This window comes from Phacochoerus africanus, chromosome 1 (assembly GCF_016906955.1).
Source record: "Phacochoerus africanus isolate WHEZ1 chromosome 1, ROS_Pafr_v1, whole genome shotgun sequence".
Lineage (NCBI taxonomy): Eukaryota > Metazoa > Chordata > Mammalia > Artiodactyla > Suidae > Phacochoerus > Phacochoerus africanus.
The window spans coordinates 162214630-162229497 of NC_062544.1; the positions used below are offsets into that span (position 1 = coordinate 162214630).

At 50.3% G+C, this 14868-nt stretch overlaps 1 protein-coding gene across 4 annotated transcripts in view; it reads left to right on the forward strand.

Moving 5' to 3' along the window:
• The first annotated feature begins 493 nt into the window (after window positions 1–493).
• Window positions 494–14868, forward strand: part of PXYLP1 (2-phosphoxylose phosphatase 1) — a 75237-nt gene continuing 60862 nt past the window's right edge. Inside the window, exons 1-2 of one of the 4 annotated variants that reach the window (XM_047783555.1) lie at window positions 499–581; window positions 811–1172. The gene's annotated coding sequence lies outside the window, so the exon portion shown is untranslated. Of the gene's footprint in view, window positions 582–810; window positions 1173–14868 lie in introns of all 4 variants that reach the window. The other 3 variants (XM_047783523.1, XM_047783529.1, XM_047783539.1) reach the window with 3 other exon arrangements.

A 14868-nucleotide genomic window follows, 5' to 3' on the forward strand; every position in this document is an offset into this window, starting at 1 on the left:
TGGCTAGAATTGTGGCAGTTTGGGTCCACGCGGCAGCAGTCACCGGCAGTGGCTGCCACCAAACACGTGCACCCAGCACAGCTCCGAGCCCTGGGAGGCGCCTGGCCAGGCACATGGCCCACAGGCACCCACACTGGGGTTCCCGGCCCGGGCCGTGTCTGTGTACCCGGCCTAGGAGTGTGTCCACGCAGTCTCTGATCCTGAGTCCCGCGTTCTTAGGGGCTCAGCGGCCCTGCGGTGACCGTGGCTTTCGCACGCCAGGATCTCCACAGACTGGCGGGTCTCTGGGGCCGATGTTTGGCCTCCTCCTGGAAGTTACCTCTCCGCAACTCCTTCCGGTCCCTTCTTGGTTCGCCGGGCCGCACCGCATCTCCGCCTCCGGGGCGGAGCTCGAGGGCGCCCAGCTTGGGGAGGGCCGAGCCCGAAGACAGGCGAGGTCAGTAGGGGGCGCTGCGAGATGCAGCGCTGCCCAGTAGTCGGAGCGGGCCGCCCTCGCCTCCCCCGGTGCGGGGCGGAGCAGGCGGCGAGCGCCGAACCCGGAGCGCAGCGGCGGAGCCCGGGCCGAGCCGGGACCATGAGCGGTGAGCGCGGCGCGGGCTGCGGCCGGGGTGGTTGCCGTTGAGGCTGAGAGGCACAGAGGCTCCGGGCAGGCGGGTGTCTTGGGGTTCGGGGCTCGCAGACAGAAAGGGTCCGCGCCAAGGCTGGGACGAAAATGAGTTGGGGGGTGGCGTTGGGGGCGGGCTCCGAGCACCGGTTCTGAACCCACGACTAAACTCCCTCCTCCATTCCCGCCCCCTCCCCAAACCTCAGCCCCGACTCGCTCCCTCTCCTCAAACCACCTCCTACCCCGCGCGCCCCGATCCCAGCCCCCGTTGTCTGTTCTGCCTCCCCCTCTCCGAGCCCCAGCGCCCCCGAACCCAGCTTACGATTCCGCGGTCCTTTCCCCAAGCCCTTGACCTGCCGCCCCCTTTGGGTGCCTCTCCTAACCCCCGCCGCCTCCTGCTTCTCCGCCTCCAGCTCCGCACCTCGCCAGCCTCGCTTGCCTCCATTCGCATCCCCGCCCCTCCAGCCCGCTCCCTCCGGGCCCCCACATTCCTGCCGTCTGATTCCTGCCTGAACCGGAGCTCCCAGGATCCCCCTTCCCCGGCAGTTCCGATCCCGCTGATCTCCAGGTAAGGAGGAGGAGGCGGCAACTTCTCCGCGGCCTTCCTCGGGAGTGGGGCGGGCTCCTCTGGGCAGCTACCTGTGCCGGGCGTCCCCCCGGGAGTACCGAGGCCCCGCGGAGGGGCCGCTCCATGCGCAGCTTAACCTAACTGAGTGGTCACTCAGGTTAGGGCTACGTGGTTTATACCCACGCAGTTGCTTTTGCTCGTGAACTTGCATTGGTCTCAGTCCTTTAGAGAAGCTGGCTTTGTGACACACACACGAAATTGAATGTGCTTAGAGCTGATTGCTTTCTTAGCGGCTGCAGCGATCTCTCAGGTTGTACCTGTGAGTGGTTAAAGGATTAGCGGAGCGGGAAGATGTGGAGCCATTTTTTCTCCCCGCTTCGGCGGGGCGTTTCTTGGGGAGAGAGGCTGTCACTGCCTGGATGCCCAGTGCCTTCGTGGGAAGACAAGGATGCTTTGTAAGCATTCAAAAGTAAAATCAGGAGAGATGTGGAATCAGATGGCGTGCGAGTGGGGAAGTGGGGGATGGACGGCAGAGGGAGCCTCAAGTAGGCTCCACAACTTGTAGATATTTGTTGCTATTTGCAGAAGGCCTGCGGATGAACCTGCGTGCAGCAGGCAGTGCCCATCCAGCCTTACAAACGTGACAAGACTGCAGATGGGTTTGGCAACAACTCCTTCTCAGAGGTGTTGGTGCCCAGTCTGGACATCTGTGGGAAGAGGGTTTAGAACAGATGGTTCGAAAAGCCTCATGGTCCCTGGAGAGAGGTGGAGATGCAGGGTGACAGCCAGAAAGCCAGTGCGTCAACCTGCCCCATCCCTTCTCCTGGTTTTCATTAAGTCTTGGATTAAATTAATTGCCTATTGAAGAGAAAGGGCATGTAGGAGGTAATTCTCTTTCAGGGATGAGCTCCTAGCCAGCCCACCCGCACTGAGGTTTGGGAGGCTACTTTTGGGCACCTCAGACCAGATAGGCCATGTGGCCTTTGGACCACTGCACTTAGAGCATTTGCAGAACTGGGTATCTGCAGCCCTTCCTGGTGGTTGGCTTGAATAGTAATTAGCTCAATAGTGAACTAATAAGTAATTAGACCCAGGGCATACTGGGGCTCAGTAGGCTCCCTCTGGGTGCCCACAAATCCCTGTGGGTATCTCCTCAGCCCTGGCCAGGCTGCTACGTGATGAGTTGTTGAATGCCTGATGCCCCACTGGCCAGGAGCCCCTTCAGAGGTGGGACGGAACCATGTCTGTGGCCCCAGCGCCCAGCCTGGCACCCTCTAAGTGGTTGGTACTCAGTGTTTGTCTCACGAAGAACTGAGTCTCAGAGTTCCTGTTGTGGCTTGGGGGGTTAAGAACCTGACGGAGTGTCCGTGAGGATGCAGGTTCGATCTGTAGCCTCATATCAGAATCAACCCCTAGACTGAGAACTTCCACATCCCACAGATGTGGCCATAAAAAAAGTTGAGTCTCCCTTCTGAATCCAATCCAAGTCCGTAACCCATGGTTTCCCATTGTGCTACACTGCTTTCAAAATGTTATCCTTAAATTTATCACATTTTTAAGAAATCTCTTCGATCAGTATAGACATTCATTTCTGTGTGTACTGGGGGCAGAGAGCTCAATTTATAGGTCAGGCTTTGACCCCTGGGTCTCTAACTGCAGTCAGGACTCCAGAATTTCCATGAAGAAAAGCAGTTATCCTCCCCCACGCAATTGGGGTGAGAAGGTGATTGGCACTAAGGGAGCTATAGCTTTTTGCTGAGGGGTGGGTCCAACCTAACCCATAGCGCTGTGGCTACAGCTCCGTTTAGTATCCCTCATCCCTACACATGATGGGGGAAGACACTTGAGGAGCCCCGCTGGCTGTGTCAGATCACACCATCGCCACTTCAGTGGGTCCTGCCCACCCCCGGGGGAGGGCTGGGAGCACCTCTTCGTGCACTTTTCTGGCAATCTGGTCTGCTGCTCTGTTGGGGCGGGGGGAGGCTGTGTTTGGGGAAGGTGTCTCTGCCTCTGGGAGGTGGCGGGGATCCGCTGGCAGGTGGAGTAAAGTCCAGCTCTGTCCCTGTCAAAGGCCAGCCCTGGGGAGGACGGCTAGAGGCTAATGGGGTGGGAGCAACTCATGTCCCCTTTATTCAGGAGTCTGGGAAGAGCTGGAATTCAGAGTGCCACTGCGCATGGGTTCACAAACTGGCTTCCTCACCCGGACTATCTCAATCGCCAGGTCTGGCTCATCCCCAGGATTCCTGCAGCTGGAGAAAATCAGTTTTCTAGAAGAGGTTTAATTAATGCCTGCAGTTTGTGAGTGAGAAAGGGAGGGAGGAAAAGAGAGAGAGAGCGAACTTGCTCTCTGGAGGGGGGTAGGGAAAAGGGTGACAGAATAGCCAAGGTCCTGGAAGTTCCCAGAGGTGGACTTCAGCTCTGGGATGAGGTTCTTGATTGGCGGATAAATGGGGACCCGCATTCTGGTGGAGCAGAGTCACTGCGATAGGAAAAATGGCCCCACAGTTACCTGAAATGACGTGTGCTGGGCCCACTGTTCTGCTTCCTTGAAGACCTTGAAAGCCTGGTGAGGGCTGGATGAGGTGAGGTGGGAGGGCCCTGAGCCATATGAAGTTTTGCATGAGGGTTGTGCCCCTTGGCAAGTGGTACTTGAGCGATGACCTCAATCTAGGGTCTGGTCTGGGAAGCCAGCTGTCACCTGAGATGCTAAGGGGATCGTGCAGGGGAGTGGCCAAAAGAGAGGCAGCTGGGAGGGTCTTTGCACCTGCACTTAGAAGGCGAAGAAGAGGCAACAGCTGCCTTCTAGTAAGAGTGGGCCTTTTGGCAGAAGCAGCCTCCTGGGGACTCTTAAACCTGCTGGACAGCCTTGTAGGCGGAGGAAGTCCCTCAACCTGGAGCTCCTGTGGGGCAGCCATGGGGGGCACCTGTGAGCCGGGAATGACCTGTGGGGTCTACTCTGAGTCCAAAAGGCAGGAGGGCCGGGGTGGGCTAATTGAGCCACATCCAACACAGTCAGTAGCCTCCCCCACTACCCCCCCACCCCCCCGCCAGGACCAGAAAGTGGCTCTGAATCTTCTTGGGCCTTGCTTGGGGAAGCCACTGGCTTTGGCAAAGGAATAGGGCCATCAGTAATCAAGAGAGGAGCCTGTAACCAAGAGAGGAAGCCGTCACAGGAGCATGCAGGATGCTAATGATGGAAAAGGCACTGCAAAAGAACTTAGAGGAGTCTTGTAGAGTAGTTCCTGCAGCCAGGAGGCAGCCCTCACCCATATCCGCTAGGCTGCCTCCTGGCTGCAAAAACTACTCCACGAAGAGTATCTGATTCATCCCTGAATCCCTGTTCCTCCCTCCTTCCTCCTCCCCCAGGCCCATCCTCCTCCACCGCACACACCATTTGAGCCACCTCTGGGCTGGTACTAGGGTAGGAGAGAGTTGGGGCAACTCAAATAGCTACTGGTAGCAACTTAGGAACTTAAAAATGCTGTGCGTATTTGCACACTCACTTCCCCAACTCATTCGTTCATGTTTCTGTATTATGACGCATCCTTTTTTCATTTGCTTACCACTCTCTCTGCCTCTGTATAACCGACTTCCTTAGAGAGAGCCGTCATCAATAGCTCAGAAACCAGAGCTTTAAAGAACAGACTAAGGTGAAAATTCTTGCACTCGGTTTTGACACCGCCTCCCCTCCTCTCCTCCACTCCTGTTTGTGGTTAAGGTCATTATTTACACCAAATTTACAAATAGTTTGAATACTATTTGTCCTACCCCTCAATTATATGGAGACGTGTGTCTTTCCAGCTAACAAAAACCACGGCTTACTTTCCTGGACCCACCTCATTCTTGGCTCTGATGCCAAACTTCAGGGCTTCAGAGAGAGCAGTATCATTTTGAGCTTTTTAATTAAAAAGCAAAATGAAGCTCTCGCTTGCTAATTGTTGTCAGCTGCTCACATAGACGCTGAAGTTAGAAAAAGACCTTTACTACCTTGTTAACTATGCTTCTAAGATGAAAGAAGCAGTTGGATTAAGGTAGAGAAAAGTTATTAAAGTTGTAGTAGAAACGTCTGAAAGCTCAGAGTGGGACTCAGTCTTAGAAAAGTAAACTAAACTTTTTTTTTTTTTTTTCCGGTCTCCGCGGCTTATGGAGGTTCCCAGACTAGGGGTCCAATCGGAGCTACAGCTGCCGGCCTACGCCAGAGCCACAGCAACAATGGATCCAAGCCACATCTGCAACCTGCACCACAGCTCACAGCAATGCGGGATCCTTAACCCACTGAGCAAGGCCAGGGATCAACCCGCAACCTCATGGTTCCTAGTCGGATTCGTTAACCACTGGGCCACCACGGGAACTCCAAAATAAACTAAGCTTTAAACTTTGTTACTAAAACCTGGAGAGATATAAATAGGAACTTCCATGGAAGTATCCCCAAGTATTGAATTTTGACAGGTATAGACTGATGAGCATAGAAATTTTGATGTCACATCATTGAACTCTATTATCATATATTATGCTTATTTAGTAACTTATTTAAATAGGTGACTGTGTCCATGGTCTTGTTCAATCCTCCTAGCAAGTCTGGGATCTTCTTAGACCACAGGGTGTTTAAAAAGCTTCCCCTAGGAGTTCCTGTGTGGCTTAGCTGGTTAAGGATCCACCGTTGTCACTGCAGTGGTTCAGATTGCTGCTGTGGCATGGGTTGGTTTGATCCCTGGCCTAGAAACTTATGCATGCTGGAAGTGCAGCCAAAAAAAAAAAAAAAAGCTTCCCTTAGAATTCAGATCTCTTGAAGAAAGAAATATTCTGTTCCTAGATCTTCTTGCTATAGTTGCTTGATAACTCAATGTGGTTACACACTTACTTGAAAAATTATAGGTAGTCTCTTGCTTAGGAGTAAAAAATACATATTAGTCTTCTTTAAATTGTTCTGCAGGGGTTCCCTTGTGGCACAGTGGGTTAAGGACCCGTCATTTGTCACTGCAGTGACTTGGGTCGCTGTTGTGGCATAGGTTCAGTCCCTGGCCTGGGAACTTCCTCATGCTGTGGGTGTGGCAAAAATAAATAAAATGTTCTGCAAGTCAAACAAGAACAGTACCACCAGAAATCTCCTGGAAGAATTTCTTAGGATTTTGTCTGAGGTTCTCTGTTGATGATTTCCTAGAACAAAATTTCTTGAAGGTGTGTATTCAGCACAGTGCGGTGGTTAAGAGTGTAGACTCTGAAGCCAGACTAGCTTTGCATCCTGGGTCTGTCATGATTAGCCTTGTACCCTTGGACAAATCGTTTAACCTCCCTATGCCTCAGTTTCCTTTTTTTATAAAACCGAGGTGATGATAATAATACCTACTGTATGGTATTGCTGTGAAGCTGAAATGAGATCATACATGACAAGGACTTAGAACAGGGCCTAGGCCCATAGTACATGCTTAAATGTTTGCTATTTTTTACTATTTATTCAATCCTTATCTTCTTTATTCAAAAATATTTTTGGTACCAATCAACTGCACTGAGATGATGGCTGTAGGATCATAGCCTCTGTCCTCACGGTAAAGGCCATGAGTGATGGTGCGGGCATTTCCCAGGCATTCATCCTGGCTCTTGGGCACCTGTTGTGGCTAAGCAAAGCCAGGGTGTGGCCTATAAAGTGTTGACCGTGGAGTGGGGAGGGGCAGCAACTGATCTACAGCTGGTTCACACTGGTGACCTGGCCTTGCCAGGTGTTGAAGACAGTCACTCATTGGGCTGGTGGTCTGAGTCTGACCCATGCTGGTGGTTCATGTTTTAACTCACTCTCAGCCTCAGGTTGTTAGTGGGAAGCATGATTAGAGACCGTAAAGTCAGTATTTATTCACCTGGGTTGCCAGCACTGTTCTTGGTCTTGGTTGACAGCCCCAGATGCCCTGACCACTGTTTTTGACTGGCTCTCCAGCAGCCCCGGAAACCCATGATCCCAGCAGAAACCCAGTTCTCGGAGTGAGGAATGGCACAGCTGCTCCTGGGGCCATAGGGGAATCGCCTGAGGCAGAAGGCCAGACAGCTGCTAAAAAACAATCCAACCAGTAAATGTGAAGACCTAATTGGCTTTTATCCAATGATTCATGAATTGGGTAGCCTCCCATCTAGTAAATAGGACACTCTGGGGGGTTGTGCAAAGTCGGATTTTTTTTTTTGGTTTTTGGGTTGTTTTTTTTTTTCGTTTTAGGGCCATACCCACGGCATATGAAGGTTCTCAGGTTCCCAGGCTAGGGGTCAAGTCAGAGCTACAGCTGCTGGCCTACACCACAGCTCATGGCAACACCAGATCTTCACCCACTGAACAAGGCTAGGGATCGAACCCACAACCTCATGGCTCCTAGTTGGATTCATTTTCGCTGCACCACAAAGGGAACTACTTAAGTCGGTTTTTATAAGTAGAAGGAGGGAGGGCCAAGGAGGCTATTAGCAAAAGAAAACCACAGGTTGTTTCTGGCCCTGTCACCTTCTGGGCAAAGGGTGAGGGTCTGTATGTAGTTTACCTCTACTTCCTTTGGGAGAATGGTATAGATAAAACCCATGAGACACATTACCTCATTTTTGCTGGCCAGAAAATTCCAGACTGGCCCATTAAGATTGCATTTCTGGGGAAGGTTGAAACTGCACTTAGGTCAGGTGTTAAATCTGGGTTTGGAATCATGGGTTTTAGCACAAGTGATACCATTTGGGGCCTGTGGTTTTCTCCTTAATGCTACCATGAGTCCTGCCATAGCTGGAACCTTCTTGATCTGAAGGTCTCTGGGAAGCTATTGACAGACTTGGGTTTGATGACTGGTCCTGGAAAGGGAGGTCCTTCCTCCTCGGACCCCACTCTCCTTTGCTCCATGCATCCTGCAAAGACACTCCAGCACGGCAGCCCGCCCAGCCAGCCTTTGCCATCTTGTGATGTCTTCCAGCGATGGGCTGGGGATTCGAGCAGTTTAGGATTGCTGCTTCAGAACTTGCTTGTGTCTCTGTCCTCTGTGATCAGCACATGCTCTGTCTACACTGGAATTCTTTTTACTCATGAGTCAGCGGTCAGACTGGAAACCTGAGAATCAATTCTCTGAGTGAGGAGTCTGCTTATTATATTCATTTTAAAATGTCTGGAACTTAAAGTCAATGAGGCTTTGTCTTTTTTCCTTAAAATACTTCCCCCATACTTGGAAGGAAAGAAATGGCAAATAATGCCATTCATTTTGTTTTTTGAAAATTTTAAAAAATTTTTAATTTAAAAATTTTTATTATTTATTTATTTGATGGCCACATCCTTGGCATATGGAAATTCCCAGGCCAGGGACTGAATCTGAGCCACAGCTGCAACCTGTGCCACAGTTGCAGTAATGCTGGATCCTTTAATCCACTGTGCCAGGCCAGGAATTGAACCTGCATCTTGAGCCAAGGCAGTCAGATTTTTAACCCACTGTGCCAGGGTGGAAGCTCCCTGTTTTTCAGGGTTTTTTAAAGCCATTTATTGTATGAAGGCAGCATTGAATTAAGAGAAGGAAAACCTCTCCTCTAGTTTCCAAAATGGTTCCCCAGCTGCTCAGACTTCTTTGACTTGGTTGCCTTTTGATTTCCCAAATGGGGTTGAGTTTTGTGACCCATTTGTCTCCATCACAGTTCTTAATGGAAACACAGACCTGAGAATCGAAGTTTGGACATTTATGGTTGAAGGTCATGGCACAGACTTTTGATTTCTTTGGCTCTGTCTTCAAGGTGAAAAATTACTGTGTCTTTGAGAAAGAAAGTATATTTTAGGAGATTTTAATGTCAGCAGTCAGGAGGATCTAAGCCAGCCTGCCTCATCCTTGGTTCACAGAATTTGCAGCATTTCTAAGCTAACGGCATTTGATAATTTTTTATATTCTTCTCCTGCACATCCTGCTCTAATGACTGCTGATTATCTTGAAACAGCTGCATTCATTGGTGGTGTTTAGCGACCCAGCATTGCAGTTAAGTAATTGCCTCTGGCTTGGCTGATCATAGCACATTCTCGTTACTTGCTTTTTAGCTTGAGGGCTGTTTGCTCTGTGTGCTCAGCTCCAAAAAGGGATTTGGGAACTCCTTGCCTCAGTGTCCACCCACCACCCACTATTCACACCACTCCACCCCCCATCATCATGTGAAACCGCAGCATCTGTTCCCACTGCATTCAGAAGTCTGCTCAGAGGCCTCTCTCCCCAGCTTGACTGGGAGCTTATGGACGGAAGGGGCTATACCCAGCTCATCTCTGCATCTTCAGCCTTTAGCACAAGAATTCAGGAAATAGGTCTCAATAAAGGTTAGGTGAACGAATGAATGAATGGCTACAAAGCAGTTAGGATTGGGTTTGGCTGCAAAGTAAGAGAAACCCCTACCTTAGTGGCTTAAGTAAATAGCGGTTTATTTTTCTTATGTAACAAGACGTTTGAAGGTAGGTGGTTGTTGGCAGTGGTGTCAATAGCTAATGTCTGTCTGGACAGACACTCTGTTATTTTCCTTGCCCTTTCCTTATGATGGCAAAATGGTTCCTGCAGGAAGGAGGCACCAGCCATATTGATACCTTTTATCAGCAAAGCAGAGATTTTCCCCAAAACATCCAGCAGACCTCCGCTGACATTTCATGGCCAGAACTGTGTCACATGACCACTCCCAGTTAAAAAGGCCATATGAGTATTGAACAAGGCTTATAAGATTTAGGCAGGATCATTGCTGATATAAGCAAACCAAATAGAGTTGACTCGTCAATGACAGGCGTTTGGGGCACTGAGCACCCCCAGTGAAAAATCTGCATATAACTTCATTATTTTTTATTATTTTGGCCACACCCTCAGCACGTGGAAGTTCTTGGGCCAGAGATTGAGCCTGTGCCACAGCTGTAACCAGAGCTACCGCAGTCCTTAACCACAATACCAGGTCCTTAACCACTGAGCCACAAGGGAATTCCTGCATATAACTTTATAGATGGCCCTCCATATTCACAGTTCCACATTTGCAGGTTCAACCAACCTCAGCGCGTATAGTACTGTATTTACTATAGAAAAAAATTTGCCTGTGTGTGGACCCATGTTATTCAAGGGTCAGCTGTTCATTTAATGACTCAGATTTGATGGACATTTACTTTCTGCTTACACGAAGTCTAAAGTGGCTGTTCCTGATAAGAGAAGAGGTGGGAGGGGCTCTTTTCCAAAAGGTGATTAAGGGACCTGGGCTCTTAAGGTTGCCATGCCAGTTTGCTTCAATCAGTGGGAAAGGAAGGAGCATGGGGGATGGTGTAAAGGAGTGATATTATGGACCAGGCTTGGAAATGGAGAATTACTTCCACTGGCATTCCATTGGCCAGGGCCCAGTCACATGACCACACCTCCTGCAAGGGATGCTGGGAAATGTGGTCCAGCCCTGCACCTAAGAGGAAGAGGAGATGGGTTTCCCGGTGAGCTGGCAGTCTCTGCCACACTGCCCGCCACCCCAGGATTTTGTTAGCAAGGAAGGAATGAATATGGGGGCAGCAACTTGGAAGGAAATGCCGTACTCAGAAAGCTCCAGGCAAAAATAACCTTTATTCCCAGATCATCCATCTTAAATCCTGGCTTCTGTTCCTTTGGGAACTGGGCCAGCAGAACAGTGCAAAGTCCTCATTATCCCACTTGCTTGACCCAGGCCATGTTCTTACCAGCTTTGAGGGAGTGAGTCTTAGTGGCTCTCCCTCAGCAGGTGGAAGCTACCCCAGAAGAAATGGCCTTCAGCCTCCTTAAGACCAGAGTTGTCTCTGAGAACAGCCAGCCTTTGAGAGCTCCTTGCTCATGAGCCTTTCAAGAACCCCCACTCACCCTGCCTTCCAACATTTCTCTTCCTCTCCAGCCCCCACCCCAGCCCACACCCAGAGGGGAGGAGAAGCTGCGGCGTAGTCCACCCCTCTGCGTCCTACTTGAACCCACTGAGAAGTATTTTCCCACCATGTCCTGCTATTTTTTCTCAGTAAACATTGGTGAATCATTCATTGATCCCTTGGGCTTCAGTGCTTTGTTCTTGTTCCCTTTGTTGTAGGTTTCAGTGACAGGTGCCTCTCCATCCACAGCATCCTTTCTGGGGTGTCCTTCTTTCTTCCCTCCTTCTCTTTCTTCTTCCCAAACACACCTAAAGGGTATCTGCTGCTGACTCAGCTCTGCGTCCTCCCCAGCCCTGGGGGAGGTAGGCCAGGAAGCTGACGTGAGCCTGTGCTGCTGAAGAGTGCTAATGGGAGGGCTGTGGTTACCCAATATGGGGGGGACCTCACCCAGCTGTGGAATTAGGGAAGGCTTCTGGGAGGAGGTGGCATTTGAGCTGAGTTTAAGGATGAACAAAGGTTAACACAGTCAAGAAGGCATCTGGGCCAAGAGTGTGAAATGGCACAGATGCTGAGTTGGAAGAAGGGGCCCTTGGGGTTCGGGGAGCAGCAAGGGAGTCCAGTGTGCTGAAGTTGGGGTGGGACTGTGTGGTCATTCATTCATTTAACTCTGCTGTGCTCCAGGCCCTGAGGTTAGAGCAATGGACAAGCCAGAGAAAGTCCCAGCCCCAAGGGAGCTTGAGGTCTGGACCCTGAAAGGGGGTGAGGCTGCAGAGGAGGGTGGGCTGGAACCTGTGGAGGGCCTGGCTGCTGTCCCAGACTCTGTCCGAAGGGTTTGCTGTAGGAGACCGAGTAGGATGTGAGCCCCCTTGCCTGTGCCATCACCTCTGGTGCTCCGTCTCTCTGTCTCCAACTCTCATCTGGTCCTTTGCCCGGGCGTTACTCAGGCTATAAAAATAGAGGTTGGCACCATAACACCAGCGTGTAGTTGGTGAGGGAAGCGGAAACCGTCAAGGTATGAATGTGTCAGCTAGATTTTTGGTGGAGCACTTTCTTGGAGCCTCAAGGATAAGGCTCTAATATTTGCTTACAATTTTTTTTTTTTTGCTTCCTTTCAACTCCTACCAAAACTTCTGGCCCCTTGGCTCAGAACAAATACGTCCTGGTTGTGCCTTGAGCACATTGAAAGGAACTTTTAACGCTGAAATTCACCAAGTGAGGGCTGGCCTTGCCCTGAGTAGGCGTGATTGGAGGGCCTGGGTCATCGCCGTGGGGCAGCCCATCTGGGGTTCACGTCCAGGGGAGGACTGTGGTCAGCACTGCCTGAGAAGGGACCAGCTCTCCGCAGCCTGAAAAGTTTTACTCATCTCCCCAAGGAAATGAGGGTTGAGTCAGGGTTTGGAAGAGCTGTCAGCTGCCTTCATTGTGATGAATGGCCCCAAGGGTGGTTTCCTTCTTTCTCCCTTCCCAGCCTTGTTTATTAAGCTGGAATTGACAGTGCTGGGGGCGGGGTGCAGCGAGAGGAACCTTCATGCTAGTCTAAGCCTACTGCTGAAGGTAGGGCATTTGTTTCCAGGCAGGAGATCCCACTCTGAGGGCCAGTCTTGCGGTGTTTGTTGGGTACCAGTTTGGTGCCAAGTGCTGTAGGGAAAGTGCATAGCAACACAACGAGGAGGAGAAGGATTATTACAACCTGTGGTACTGTGATTTAGAGTAAGAAATACTTTTGTTCTTTGTCACTGTTTCTGGCACAGAGCTCCCCAAACCCTTGAAATTTCCTAGAGGAGACCGGAAAGGTGTCTTTTATTATGTTAATGAGGTGAGCTTTGGCAAGCCCCCAGGTACTCTCCGGAAGGGGTCTGGTTGCCTGGAGAGCCAACCTTGTGTTTGGAGGATTGGAACTTACAGCCCCACCCCTGACCTCTGAGGAGGAGTGGGGGGGCTGAGGGCTGTATCTGTTGCCAGTGGCTAATGACATAATCAGTTATCCCTCTGTAATGATGTCTCCGTAAAAACCAAAGTTTTTTTAGTTTCCCTTGTGGCACAGAGGAATTGAATCCAACCGGGCACCAGGAGGTTGCAGGTTTGATCCCTGGCCTCACTCAGTGGGTTAAGGATCTGGCATTGGTGTGGCTGTGGTGTAGGCCAGCAGCTGTAGCTCCGATTTGACCCCTAGCCTGGGAACCTCCATATGCCGCCAGTGTGGCCCTAAAGAGCAAAAAACAAAACAAAACAAAAACAAAACAAATACCCACAAAACAAAAAACAAACTGAAAGGACAGGGTTAGGGGAGCTTCTAAGCTGCTGAACACACGGAGGTATAGGGAGAGTGGTGCTCTGAGGGAGAATGTGAAAGCTATGGGGCCCTTCCCACATGCCTTGCCAATGCATGTTTTCCATCTGGCTGTTCCTGAGTCTATCCTTTTATAATATACTGGTCATCTAGTAAGTAAAATGTTTCTCTGAGTTCTGAGAGCCACTCTAGCAAATTAATTGAACTCAAAGAATTCGGGGGGGTGGGGAGCGGTGGCATTGGAACCACCAAGCTATAGCTAGTTCAAAGCATGGGTGACAACCTGGATTTGCAATTGGATTTTGCAATTTGCAAGTGATAATGAGACAGTGTTGTGCAATTAAGCCCTTAACCTGTGAGATCTGAGGCCATTTCCAGTAGATAGTGTCAGAATTGAGTGGAATGGTAGGACGCCCAGCTGGTGTTTGAGAATAGCTTGGTGCTGTGGGGAAGAAAACCCCATATACATTGGAATTAGATGTAGAATTATTACTACCCTGAGTGCTTTCCAGGAAATATCTAATTCCTTCCACAACCTCAGGAGCTGGGTAGGTTAGATTCCACTAGAATCTAAGTACCACAAGAGTAGGAATTTTGGACTGATTCGGTCACTACTGCTCCCCAGTTTCTGTGACTATACTTGGCACATAGCAGATGCTCGGTAAATATTTATCAAGTGAATAATCGAATCACCATTTACAGGTGAGGAAACTACAGCTCAGAGAGGTAAAGCAACTTGCCTGAGGGGCCACAGCTGATCAGTGGCCTGGATCTCGGTTCCAGGGAGGTACCATGAGCTGCGGCTTGGGGTTCCCAGCCCTGTTGCCCTTGGAATATGGGTTATTTCTAGGATAGCATTGACCAAATGCAGCACAGCCATGATGAAACCTTGGGTTGATTAACAACAAGCTCAAGGCCCAGAATGTTTTCTGTGTTCTTGCTGTAACTCAAGGATGGAATGAATATGCAGGAGTGTACCCACCCACAGAGAGTGACATTGCTATAATGCCACCTTCATCCTGTTATGCAAGCGTTCAGAAACTTTCTGTGGTTCTCTACTCCTTCGGGAACCTAGTCTGGTCCCAATCATTCTCCACCCTGTTCACTGCTAAGTCCCAGCATAAAGCAGTTCAGCAGTTCAGGGACGGCTGGGCTTGGCCCTTTGCACACATCATTGATCCTCCTCCAAATGCCCGCTCACATCAGGCGTGCCCACTGACCAACACCCTGCCTTTTGAGTTTTACCACAGTTTCTGCCTCTCTGCTGAAGTCTTCTTTGACCATTCTAGCACAAGCCAGCCCCCGCTCCCTCGCCAACTTCCTGAGGCCCAATCTGTCTATAGAGTTGTGTTTCCTAACAGTGTCCCTAGAACCATGACTTCTGCAATACGTTGGGGCTCTAATTGAGTAGGGCATGAGGCCCCTTCTACCAAACACTCCTTTTATCTTTTTTGTTTTTTTTTTTTTTCACCAGGGCCTCACCCTTGGCATATGGAGGTTCCCAGGCTAGGGGCTGAATCAGAGCTGTAGCTGCCAGCCTACGCTACAGCCACAGCAACGCCAGATCCAAGCTGTGACTTGCG